The sequence below is a fragment of the Rousettus aegyptiacus genome, unplaced genomic scaffold, assembly GCF_014176215.1.
Source record: "Rousettus aegyptiacus isolate mRouAeg1 unplaced genomic scaffold, mRouAeg1.p scaffold_m13_p_14, whole genome shotgun sequence".
Taxonomy (NCBI): Eukaryota; Metazoa; Chordata; class Mammalia; order Chiroptera; family Pteropodidae; genus Rousettus; species Rousettus aegyptiacus.
Window position 1 is genome coordinate 60,304,920 of NW_023416289.1, and position 10,606 is coordinate 60,315,525.

General features: G+C 63.2%; 1 protein-coding gene across 3 annotated transcripts in view; it reads right to left on the reverse strand.

Annotated features, from left to right (window-relative positions):
* The window catches only part of APBA2 (amyloid beta precursor protein binding family A member 2), a 67,849-nt gene extending 57,499 nt beyond the window's left edge, over positions 1-10,350 (reverse strand). For 2 of the 3 annotated variants that reach the window (XM_036232064.1, XM_036232061.1), the window contains exons 1-2: positions 10,232-10,328; positions 6,748-6,849 (exon numbers count right to left, since the gene is read on the reverse strand). The gene's annotated coding sequence lies outside the window, so the exon portion shown is untranslated. Of the gene's footprint in view, positions 1-6,747; positions 6,850-10,231 lie in introns of all 3 variants that reach the window. The other variant, XM_036232060.1, reaches the window with a different exon arrangement.
* Between the last annotated feature and the right edge of the window lie 256 nt (positions 10,351-10,606).

Consider the following 10,606-nt stretch of genomic DNA (forward strand, 5'->3'; position numbering starts at 1 on the left):
AGCACCAGCCAGAGAGCGCGAGGCCGTGCCCGGTGCCCGAGGCCGGGCAGGCAGGGTAGGGAGAAACACACCCCCCGCCAGCCCCAGGACGGGCAGGCCAGGGGAACACCGGGGGCGGGGTGCGCGGCGGCCCCCCAGGGCCTGGCACCCGTTTCTGTTAGATGAGCCATCCTGCACCCGACGTGATGGCGAACGGCAGCAACACGGAGTTGTGTGAACTATGTGAAGCAGCGAACACGGACGGGCGGAACTCGCCGCGCACGCCACACCGATCCCACGCTGCACCGTAGCAGACTCGACGGATCTCGCGTCTCGACCCTCCTCCCGGGAGCTCGGCGGCCCACGAGCGAGGACGCGCACCCCGTGCGCCCTCCCTGGGGGTCGCGTCCAGCTCTGAGCAGCGGCATCGGCCGCCTGGCTTCCTAGAGCTTGTGACTGCCAGCCCACGCCCTGCTCCACTCAGCCCCGCCCATGCCAGCTGTCCCCAGCCCCTGACAATACAGACAGATGTCAGAGCACATGGCCCACTCATTACAGCAAAGGGCCCAGCAACGTAACTGCGTTTCGGGAAAACGGTGCGCGCACACTTGCTGCCGCAGGGACCCAGAAAGCGCCGCCCCCGGGGCGCGCGGTCACGCGACAAGCATGTCCCCTTTTTTTGAAACAACAGATTTTTCCAAGGCAACGAGAATGACTCCAACTGAGGAAAACTAACACTGCTGTTTTTATGAAAAGAGTGATACACAAAACAGGTCAGAGGAGTTCCTATATAGAGCTGCCTTGCTAGGCACTCAATTCCAGGAATGTAAAACCAATCAAATGAGAATGTGTGTGTGTGCGTGCGCGTGCATGCACACGCCCCAACTGAAAACCCTAGATGCCAATATCGTCCAACTACTCAGTGACTCTTTACCAACAGAAGTTGTTCAGAACAAGGACCTGAGCAGTTCAGAGTCCGGCCTCCCTTGGCCCAGTCGAGTCTAGCGACAGGAAGGACAAAGAATCCATGTTATGGTTCCAAAAGGGAAACACCTCGCAGACCCACCAACGGTGTCAGCTGTTCTGGACGGCAAGCCCCCGAGCCCCGTTGCTGTCCGTCCCCATGAAGGCCCCCCCCCCCCGGCTCTTCTGTGACAAGTCTGTTACTCTGCAGTCGCCACCAGCGCTCAGGTCCACTGGTCACCAGCCATCGGACTCTCTAGGCACACGTTGAAAATTAACCCCCGTACGAGTCATAAGCCCATCTAGTTTAAGAACTAACTTGATGCAAACTGGGCTTTGGGGTGGGGGGCGCATATGGGGGAGAATTAGAGCGTGAGCCTTGCTCTGCTCAGCACAGGCGGCCGGAACCCCAGCTCCAGCCCGCAGAAGCCGCATTCTCTGTCCTCTGGGACAAGTCACAGCTGCCGGGTTCTCAGCCTCCTGGCTGCCAAGGAAAGAAAACAGACTTGTCTCTCGGCCTTGGTGGGAAATTATGTAAAACAGCAAACACAGGGGGCCAGAACTCGGCCTGCAGACGTGCACCACGCTGATGACTCCAGCTGGTTCCTCCGTCAGAAACCTTTAAATGCTGGAGAGCTTCGATTTTCAGAAAAGCACAAGACGCGAACGTGTGTGCAGTCAGTAGATGCAGAAGTCTCCACCACACGGTTCCCCTCTCTTAATTTCCATTCTTCAAACACATAACGACAGCACCTTACAGTGGGACAGCGCCCTGGAGTCTATGAAGTGCTCACACTACATTCTCTTACTAGGCTGCAGCTGAAGGTAGCAAATCTGACCCCTGAGCTAGGAGAGGCCACACGGGCGGCCACGGAGAACACGCCACGCAGCCATCGTCACAGCACGACCCTGCTTCAGTTCCATACTGCATCTCATTTGTGCCTCATAACAACCGCGGCGGGAGGTATGTGTGAGGGCAGATGCCGGGAGGGGCCAGCAACTCGCCTAAGGACCCGGGTTCGAGCTGAGCCGTCCCCCAGGTCCCTGCCCCTTTCCTGCTCGCAGACCGCCAGGCCGGAGCCCAGCAGAGGGAACCGGGCGGGGGGGAGGCTTCGGGAAGGGGAGGCTGGCGAACGGGGACAGGCAGAGCTGCTGGAGCCTCGAGACTCCGGGCCTGACAGAAGGTACGAGACAAGTTTAGAAACATCCAGACGGAGGAGGACGGGAACCTGGGCCAGCGGGCGCCTCGTTCCCAGTGCTTCCGCACCCGGGTGGCGGCAGGGGTGACGCAGGGCTGGCTCTGGCACGGGGACAGCCCGACGAGACCAGCCGAACCACCGAAAATCCGAGGGAACCTCCGCAAAGAATCGCAACGCCCGCTCCCCGGGCTGGACAACCGCCTTCCTCAACCGCGCTGTCTCCTGACCTACATGACAAATGACCGATGCGCACGTCCCCAGCGGCTCCCTGCTGCCCACGGAGGTAGGAGGGGCTCCAGCCCTGGGAAGCCGGGCTCCCACGGAAACGGGGTTTCACTCAGCCGCTCACCCAGCGAGTCGCACCAGGCGTCTACGAGGCGCCAGGCACCACTGTAGCTGCCAGGGACACAGGCGACAGAGTCCTGACGTCGCAGTGGGAAGAGACAGACAGTAAGTGAAGAGCGCAGAAATAAGGGGGAAACGTGACGCAGAGTGAGCACGAGGGGCAGATGCTGGGCCGGGAGCTGGCGCATGCAAGGGAACCGAAGCTAAGTGGCAGAACAAGACGGGTGGACATCGGGACCAGGCGCGTGCCAGGGGAGGGCACAGGAGGTACAAAGGCCCTGAGGCAGGCGTGAGCCTGGCAAATTTGAGGACCAGGGAGTAAGAGGAAAGGGCCCACATCCAGTTAGGATCGACAGGATGGACATGAGGGCCCTGGGCCAAGGTGGCAGGTGGGGACAGGGTGGGGACAACCCAGGGCAAGCCTGGGCAGTGAGCCTGTCCGCCTGGAGCCTGAGCGGCTTGGAGGGATCGTGGTTGGGAGCAAGGGAGGGAACTTGAGAAAATCAGGCCAAGGGTGTGGGTGTGCAGCGGGCACCCGGGAGCCACTGAGGGCTCGAGCAAGGCACCCCAGACCCGGCATGCGCCCAACCTGAGGAACCCCACAGCCGGCGCAGAAACCCTGACGCACACAGCAATAGCACCCCAATATGGCTCCCACGGAGACCCGGGAATCTCAAGCCCCACAGAGAGCCTCGCTGTGACCCTGGGGTCACTGTCCTCCATGGGCTCCCTCGTGCATCCGAGAGAGGGCAGGGGGAGAATGCGGGACTAGCTGCAGGACAGGTGAAGAGACAGCTGACTCCGCCTGTGCCAGCAGGCCGCTCTGAGGCACCAGCTGGACCCAGCCCAGGTGGTGGGCGGGGCCTCGGGGACAGGGCCCCGGCCAAAACCCGCCCCTCGGGCACGCAGCCTGACCAGCACTGGCACCTGGGTCACCTCTCAAACATGACCTACATCAGGGATCAAGCGAGGCGCGCACCGGTGCCCACACGTCCCCATCCCTCACGGCCGCCCAGCAAGATCAGGGCTGCGCCCCCAAAGCTGTCGCCCCCTTCCTCAGCTTCTCTAAGGCCGGGCTGCACAGCGGTTATTCCAGGAGGCCCACGAGGCCACGTGGCAATGTGTTCAGGCCTCCGTGCCCACCGGCCCCCACCCTCTTGGTCTGCCCCCTACCACAAAGGTTTCTCCAAGTCATCAGACCGTGGCATCACCAGAGGCTCTCACCTGTCCAGTTATCGGCTCAGATGTGCAAGCCTGAGGACAGGGAGGAGCTGGGGAGGGGCTGAGGCCTGGAGGGGGGGTGCTGTGCATCCGGCTCTGTCCCCACCGTCCCCCAGACAGGCCTCGCAGCCGCCCCGACCGAACAGAGCCCCGCCTGATGCCACCCTCCTCGTCTTGTTTCTCCTCTGAGTTCCTCAGCAGTGTCTAGGAAAAGTCCAGGCGTGTCAGCTCCTTCTCGGCTTCCAGGGTGTGACTGGCGTCTTCCACGATGATCTTTTATTTTTGTCCAGCATTTCTTAGCTCGGCTGGCAAAGCGGATTATTGACACGCTTCCATTTCACAATCCGGCCCCCCTCCACCCCGATTATTCCTGTGAAACTAGTATTTTATTATTTTGTTAAAGGGTTAGAAGTACTCAAGGGACCGTTACGCAAACAAGTTAAGAAGCCACGACTCAGGCCTGGGGTGCCAGAGAAAGCATGCAAGGCGCAAGAGCGCCAGGACTTGACTGTCACCTACTCAGCCCCACTGCCAGGCTCACTTGCTTTCTCTCCCACACACACACGGGTGCACACACACACGTGCCTCTGGTCCGACATGCCCTTCTTCAGGTGCAGAGGCCCATGGAGACGGAAAGGCAGGCAGTGGGGGAAGGGCGCGACTGTGCTCCCCACAAATGACCAGGGGTCTGGAAGAGACAGGCTCCCACAGAAGACTGCGGGGCCCACCATTAGTGCCATCACCCAGACCCAGCCCAGTTCTGGGGACCACCCTAAGGGTCTCCCATCGAGTGCCGGTGATGACCAGTGGGGAGGCTGCCACCTCGGCAAGCTCTGACTCACCCACGGCCACTCTGCACACGGCCCGCAGTCCCAGCACGTGCCACCTCTGTGCCGTCCTCTGCCCAGGAGACCCCCACCCCCCGGCCACACAGGCGGCCACCAGGCGTGAGGGCACAGGCTGAGGTGCCCTGGCAGCTCAGGACTAGGGAACCAGACTGTGTCCCTTGCACAGCAGACCCTGTCCAGCAGAGAAGCCCCCTGCCCACCTCACCACAGGGACCGCTAACCCACAGGCCGGGGCGACTACCCATCCCCCCATGGGCTCCGGGCACCTGCAGGGCACTTGCCACGCAGACCTCGGGAAAAGCTGAAGCTTCAGGCCATTGTTTATAAAACCACTGTTCTTTCTGAGAGAGAGAGAAAGAACATTCCCAGAAGGGGCCAGAGGCCGAAGGGGTGGGCCAGCTCGGCATCAGGAAGTGCGGGAATGAGACGCCGTGAGGGCTAGGCTACGGCTGCGACCACTTGTGAGCTGGCTCGACCTCAGACCTGCGGAGTGGGGGGTGTGGGGGGGGGCACCCAGCCGCTGCATCTGAAGAGATCTGAACACATGCAGTCTTGCTTGTGCTGGCGAGCACGGAGTTGCCGCGCAGGGGCCCGCTCGGGCAGGACGCGCCCCTTCGCGGCCCAGGGCAAGGTCGCCCCGAGCTCGGCACACAGGCCCGCAGCCCGGCTTGCGGGACGCGGGCCTCGATGCTCCCCTTGGCCGTCGGTGGCCGAGGCCCCCGCAGCCGCCTGGCCCGGCTGTGCGCGCTGCGGGAAGGGGCCGGCCGGCGGGGCAGGTCTGCGCCGGCGGCCCCGGGGGCCCGGCGTGGAATTTTTAATTGAGGAGTTTCTCCCTCTGGGCCTCGTTAGAAAGGGAAAGGGGGAGGGGGCGAAGTCGGGGCTCGGCTCATCAGGAAGCAGGGAACCCCGAAGCACCCCCAAATTCGGGAGTTGCCGCCAGGCTCGGGGACTTAGTGCCAGCGCCCAGCGGGGCTGCGCATCGTACTAGGGACCCGAGCGGCCGGCCCTCGCCCCTTGTCCGCGCGGGGTCGCCCCTCGCCACGGAGTCCCCCGCCCGGGATGCGTGAGCCGCGGGCTCGGCGCCGCGCGTCCTGGGGGCGCCGGTCCGCACACCCAGCCCCGCAGCGCCGCCGAGGCGCTGCGCTCGGGCCGCGGCACCCGCTCCCCTCACCCGGCCCCCGGCCGGGCCCCCCGCCTACCTGGCCCGGCACCCCCGCCGCCGGCTCGGTCCGTGAGGCCGCCGCTGCCGCCGCCGCAGCTCTTTGTCAACCCGCGCCGCGCGCGGCGCTGCCGGCGAGCCCGGGAAGCTGGATGGCGGCGGGCGCGCCCCGGACGCGGCGTGCGGCACGCAGGGCCTCCGCCGCCGTGCGCCCCGCGCGGGCCGCCCCACCGCCCCCGCCCGGGACGCGGGAAGAAGGGACAAAGATGCGGTCGCACCCGCCCCTCCCCCCGCGCCCGGCGCCGGGACGGTCGGCGGCGCGGCGGGCGCACCTGGGCCGCGTCCTGCGGGGCCGCTCTCGGGGAAGCCGCGGCGCCCCACCGCCCGGGCCCTGGGGAGCACACAGATGCCCGGGCGCGCCCCGGTCCTGCCGGATGCCGGAGCCCGAGGGGTCGGGTCCTCCGGCGGGCGGAGCGGACGGCCGCGAGGCTCCGGCGCGCCCGCACCCAGCCCCGCGCTTCGCGCTGCCCCCTGGCGGCTCGGGAGCGCGTGCGGCGCGGAGGGGCCGCAGCGACCGCGCCCTGCTCGGCCCCGCGCGGCGCTGTGAGCGGATGGGGGGCCGCGGCGAGAAGCCCGGAGGTGGGGTGGGGTGGGGGCTGCAGCCTCCGAAAGCCCCATCTTCGAGGGGAGGCCCCCTCCCCCTGCCCACCGCAGACCCCGCCGCGGGCTGCATGCTTCTGTCTGAGTCCCTGGTAAGCACCCATCGCCCCGTTTCCGGTGCCCTGTGCTGCCTTAGCCCGCGAGGGCTGGCCTCCCCACGCCGGCGGCACCCGGCCTTTCTGTCCGACAGGACCCTACGCTCGTCGGCTCCCAGAAACCCGCACGTCCTAGGAGAGCGGGTGACTGCCCCGCAATGCAAATAACCCCCCCCCCATTTTAAGCCCCTGAAGGCTGTGCTGGGGATGCTGGGGTCAGCTTTGACCCCTCCCGCCCCTACGTTGTCCCTCAGCGCCCGGTCACCTGCGGATCCTACCTGGAGAAGTGCACGGGGCGCCTCGTCTGCTCCTCGCCGCCCTGATTACTTGCCTTGTTTTCTTTCCTTCTTGGGCTGGCTGGGGGCGCTGTGGCAGGGGTTCTGAAGGGAATGCCAGAGGAAGAGGAGGCTTGGGGGGTGAGGGCCCCTCCTCCTGCTGCCCTGACGGCCAGAGCTGAGACCCCGAGGACAGTTGCAGGGAAAGGACGGCTGCTGGGGCAGGCTTGGTGTGCACTTCCTGTGGCCTCGGGGCCCCTCCTGCTCCCAACCCTCTCTCCCCCACCGACCCCCGAACACTCGCACTGACCCAGAGGGCCCTCCAGCTGGTCGGGGCTGGTCCCTGGTGGGGTGGCTTTGTAGCCTAAGTGCCTAACAGCCGCAGCAAAACAGGGCCCCAGGGGCAGGCTGCCACCCACCCCACTTGCCCTGCGGTGCTGGTCTTTCCTGTCTGTGTCCCCTGCCCCCACCCCCCAAGACATATCCCCTGGTCAGCCAGCAGTGAAGGGCAGCTTCACCTGCCCTCCGTGGCTCACACCTTCTCCAAAGCCAATGACCGTGAGGCAACAGTTGGGAAGAAATGACCGCATGGCCTTGCACGTGAAGTATGGGGTCCATACTCCAACGTGGGCAAAGCCCACGGGAAACCAGACACCTGCGCCAGCCCGCGTTCCCGTGGCCGTGGCTGAGCCGCTGGGTCTGCGCTGTCACTAGCGCCCTCTCCAGGGCCGGCTCCGGGCCAGCCGCGGGGGCGAGACCCCAGCCCCACACACAGGAGCAAGAGCAATGGGGGCTGATGTCCGCAGGGGAGCGGCACAGGCCTGTACAGGCCTCACTCAGGACCCCTAAATCTGGTGAGCTCAAATGTCACCGCTCAGAGAATTTTAAAAGAATCTTGGAGTGCTGAAAGCATCTCTCAGTATTCCACAAAACTGAAAAGCTGTAACATATAAGATGGCTAAATGTGACTTCAGAAAAATTCCTGCAAGGCAAAAATTCCACCATAAGCAAAGTCGACCACAAACTGGAACAAAATATTTGCAACTCACATCACCAACAGTTAATCTCCCTTATACATAAATAGAATCTGGGAATAAATAAGAACAACAACGACGTAATAGAAAACACAGGCAAAAGCAGGGAGCGCGGTTCGCAGGAAAGAGAACACGAACGGCTCGGGAACATCTGGAAAGAAAGACGTCCTCCTCGGTCACAGAAGAAATGCCAGCGAAGCTCCGGCTCGATGTCCTGGTTCTCACCTACCAGACCCACGAGCGCGATAACGTGAAATGAACGAAAATTAGATCACTCCCACCAAAACGACCAGGGCAAAAGCCCTTCGACCTAAGAATTCCATTTCTGGGGATGTTTGTGTGTGTGCACCACACGTGGGCGCAGGAGCCCTGAGCAGAGTCGGTCGCTGCGCTAATTCGTGTAGCGAATGACTGCAGACAGCCTCGATGCCCTCGAACGGGGACCGTTCCAAACACGAGGACGCCCCCGGACAGTGAACTCGCGTACCGGCATGCGGGGGGGTAGGGGGATGCGCAGCCTGCGAGGAGAGAGCGCGGGACATTCTCCGGCACATTGTCAATGAACGAACAAAGAGTGCAAGATGCATGTCACGTGCTGACGTGCGTGTAAAGCCACAAGGGAAGGAGTGAGCAGGCACAGGCTGGAGGCAGTCATCATCTGAAATGGGAACTATTATCTATCCCGAAGCAAAACTGCAGATTTCCACTCAGAACCCTGTTAACTCGGGAGAGTGGAGCCCCCTGGAACCTCTGGTCACCTTCCCTCGGATCCAGGCCCCTGCAGGCACCTCTGCCTCCGAAGGGTTGAACCACATGGCCGTGCTACCTACTGCCACTCAGTGGCCGATTTCATGAATTGCAGGCTTGGTGCCAATACCCTTGAGGCCAAGGTGTCCCCAGCCCCACCAGGCGGCCCCCAGTGAAGCTGGCAAGGTTTCAATTCCTCAGCACCAGCCGTAAGTCGTTTCTGAATGGCAACGCATGCCTTCCCTTTACAGGGCGGAAGGTCAGTGCTGCGTGACAGGCTGGGGAGCACGGTCCTCACAAAACTCCCGAGTGACAGAATACTGACGTGTTTTCATTGGTAGGCCGAGTGTGTAAATGAGCCTGAAGGACAGGACATGTGCTCTCCATGTGGGATGGCAGAACGACCCCACCCCCATAAAGCCACCGCTCAGCACAGCCTTGGGGTCCCCCTTTCCCCTTCACTCTGTATGGCTGAAGGCGCCCTGAACCAGGAGCCAGGGCCCTGCACTCTGGTCTCAGTGAGGGCACCAGACAGGATGAGGTCTTGGGTGGGTCACCTGGGGCCTCCATTCGACAGTCTCTGCCTCCGATTGGGTGAGGCACTTAGCCTCAAACACCCCGCAGGTCAGGATGCGGGAGACGCTGCCCCCGGCCCCCCACAGCAGCCGTGCCGCTCCCGTCTGCAGGGGCTGCAGGCAGCCAGGTCACTGAGCAGCTGTCTCCAGGTTTCCAAGACCAGTGCTTCACCTCAGGGACAGTGTGGACATGGCTGTGACAGCCACGGGCGCCAGGTCCCTTCCTAAAATGTGAATTCCACAGATTTTTAAGAACTCACTCAGGACACAGATCCTGCAGCAAAACCCAGGCTTCATAGCAACAGATGGACCGTTCTAAACGAGGAAGGCCCCGATCCCGGCCCGTGGCGCCCGGCCTGAGCAGCCCCCAGAGCAGGCTGCGGGCCCCGGGGCCTGGGGCGTGCACGCACAGCCCTCAGCCTCGAGGCCATGTCTGGGGAAAGCAGAGGTGTTTTCACAGGAGACGTCATGCTTGGTCAAGGTGGGGGTGAGCACGCTCAGTCTAGACGCGATCGGTGTCTGAGCGAGGCCCGAAGTCCCCTCCCCCCTCACGTGTGAGGCTGAGCTGCTTCTGACCTGTGTGGTAGCTGCCGACATGACGACAGGTGTGTTGTAAAAATAATTATAAACAAGGACCGTACTCGGGGTGCCAAGAGAGGACGGTGGGGGTGAGGACGGATGCGGCGAGCACAGACGACGGGGCCGGGGAGCAGCCGAGGGGCCGGAGCTGCGGGCAGGATGAAGCGCCGCGGGGAGCGGCTGCGCCGGGCCTGTGCCACCTGCAGAACCACCGGCTCCTTGCCGAGGCGGGCGCTGGCGGGAGGGCCAGGTCTGCGGGGGAGGCCCCGCGATGCCCTCAGGCTTCCGAGCCGACCCTCACCTTCCTGCACTGGCCTGTGCTGTGCCTCCTCCCACACTCGCCGGAGCTTGAAAGTGTAACACGCACCCTGGACTTAACATACTGAAAACACCCAGCCAGTCGGTCACATACGCGGAGCCCTGTGAGCCCCGTGTGAGATGCGAGTTAGTTCTCTGCCGCCCGCAGTGTGCTGAGGGCTGGAGTGGGGCGAGGACCCGACTCACCTGGAGCCATGTGCGGACGGACGTGCACACAGCTGCTTTATAACTCACCCAGGTGACCGATGGACAGGCCGCCGAAACCAGCCTCCCCGTCTGTGGCCCGTGAAGCCAGCTGCGGCACCTGTGACCTTCTCGTATTCACGTCCACGGGGCCTTCTAAACCAGGTGTGTGATGTTGGGGTTCTCGGGGGGCCGCCTAGATCCCATCCAGTTCTGAGTCCGTTATTCCAGGAGGAGGAGGGAGTAACTGTGAAAAGGAACACCAGAGTGGTTTTTATAAAGGGAGATGTGTACGATCTTCTTGGAGGAAAAAAGAGCATCCCTTAAACCACCAACTAAATTGAACAGATCATGTCACCACCGTGTCATTTGTCACCCCATGACCCTTCTCCCGACCCTCCAGCTCAGACTCCTAGCTGTGAGGAC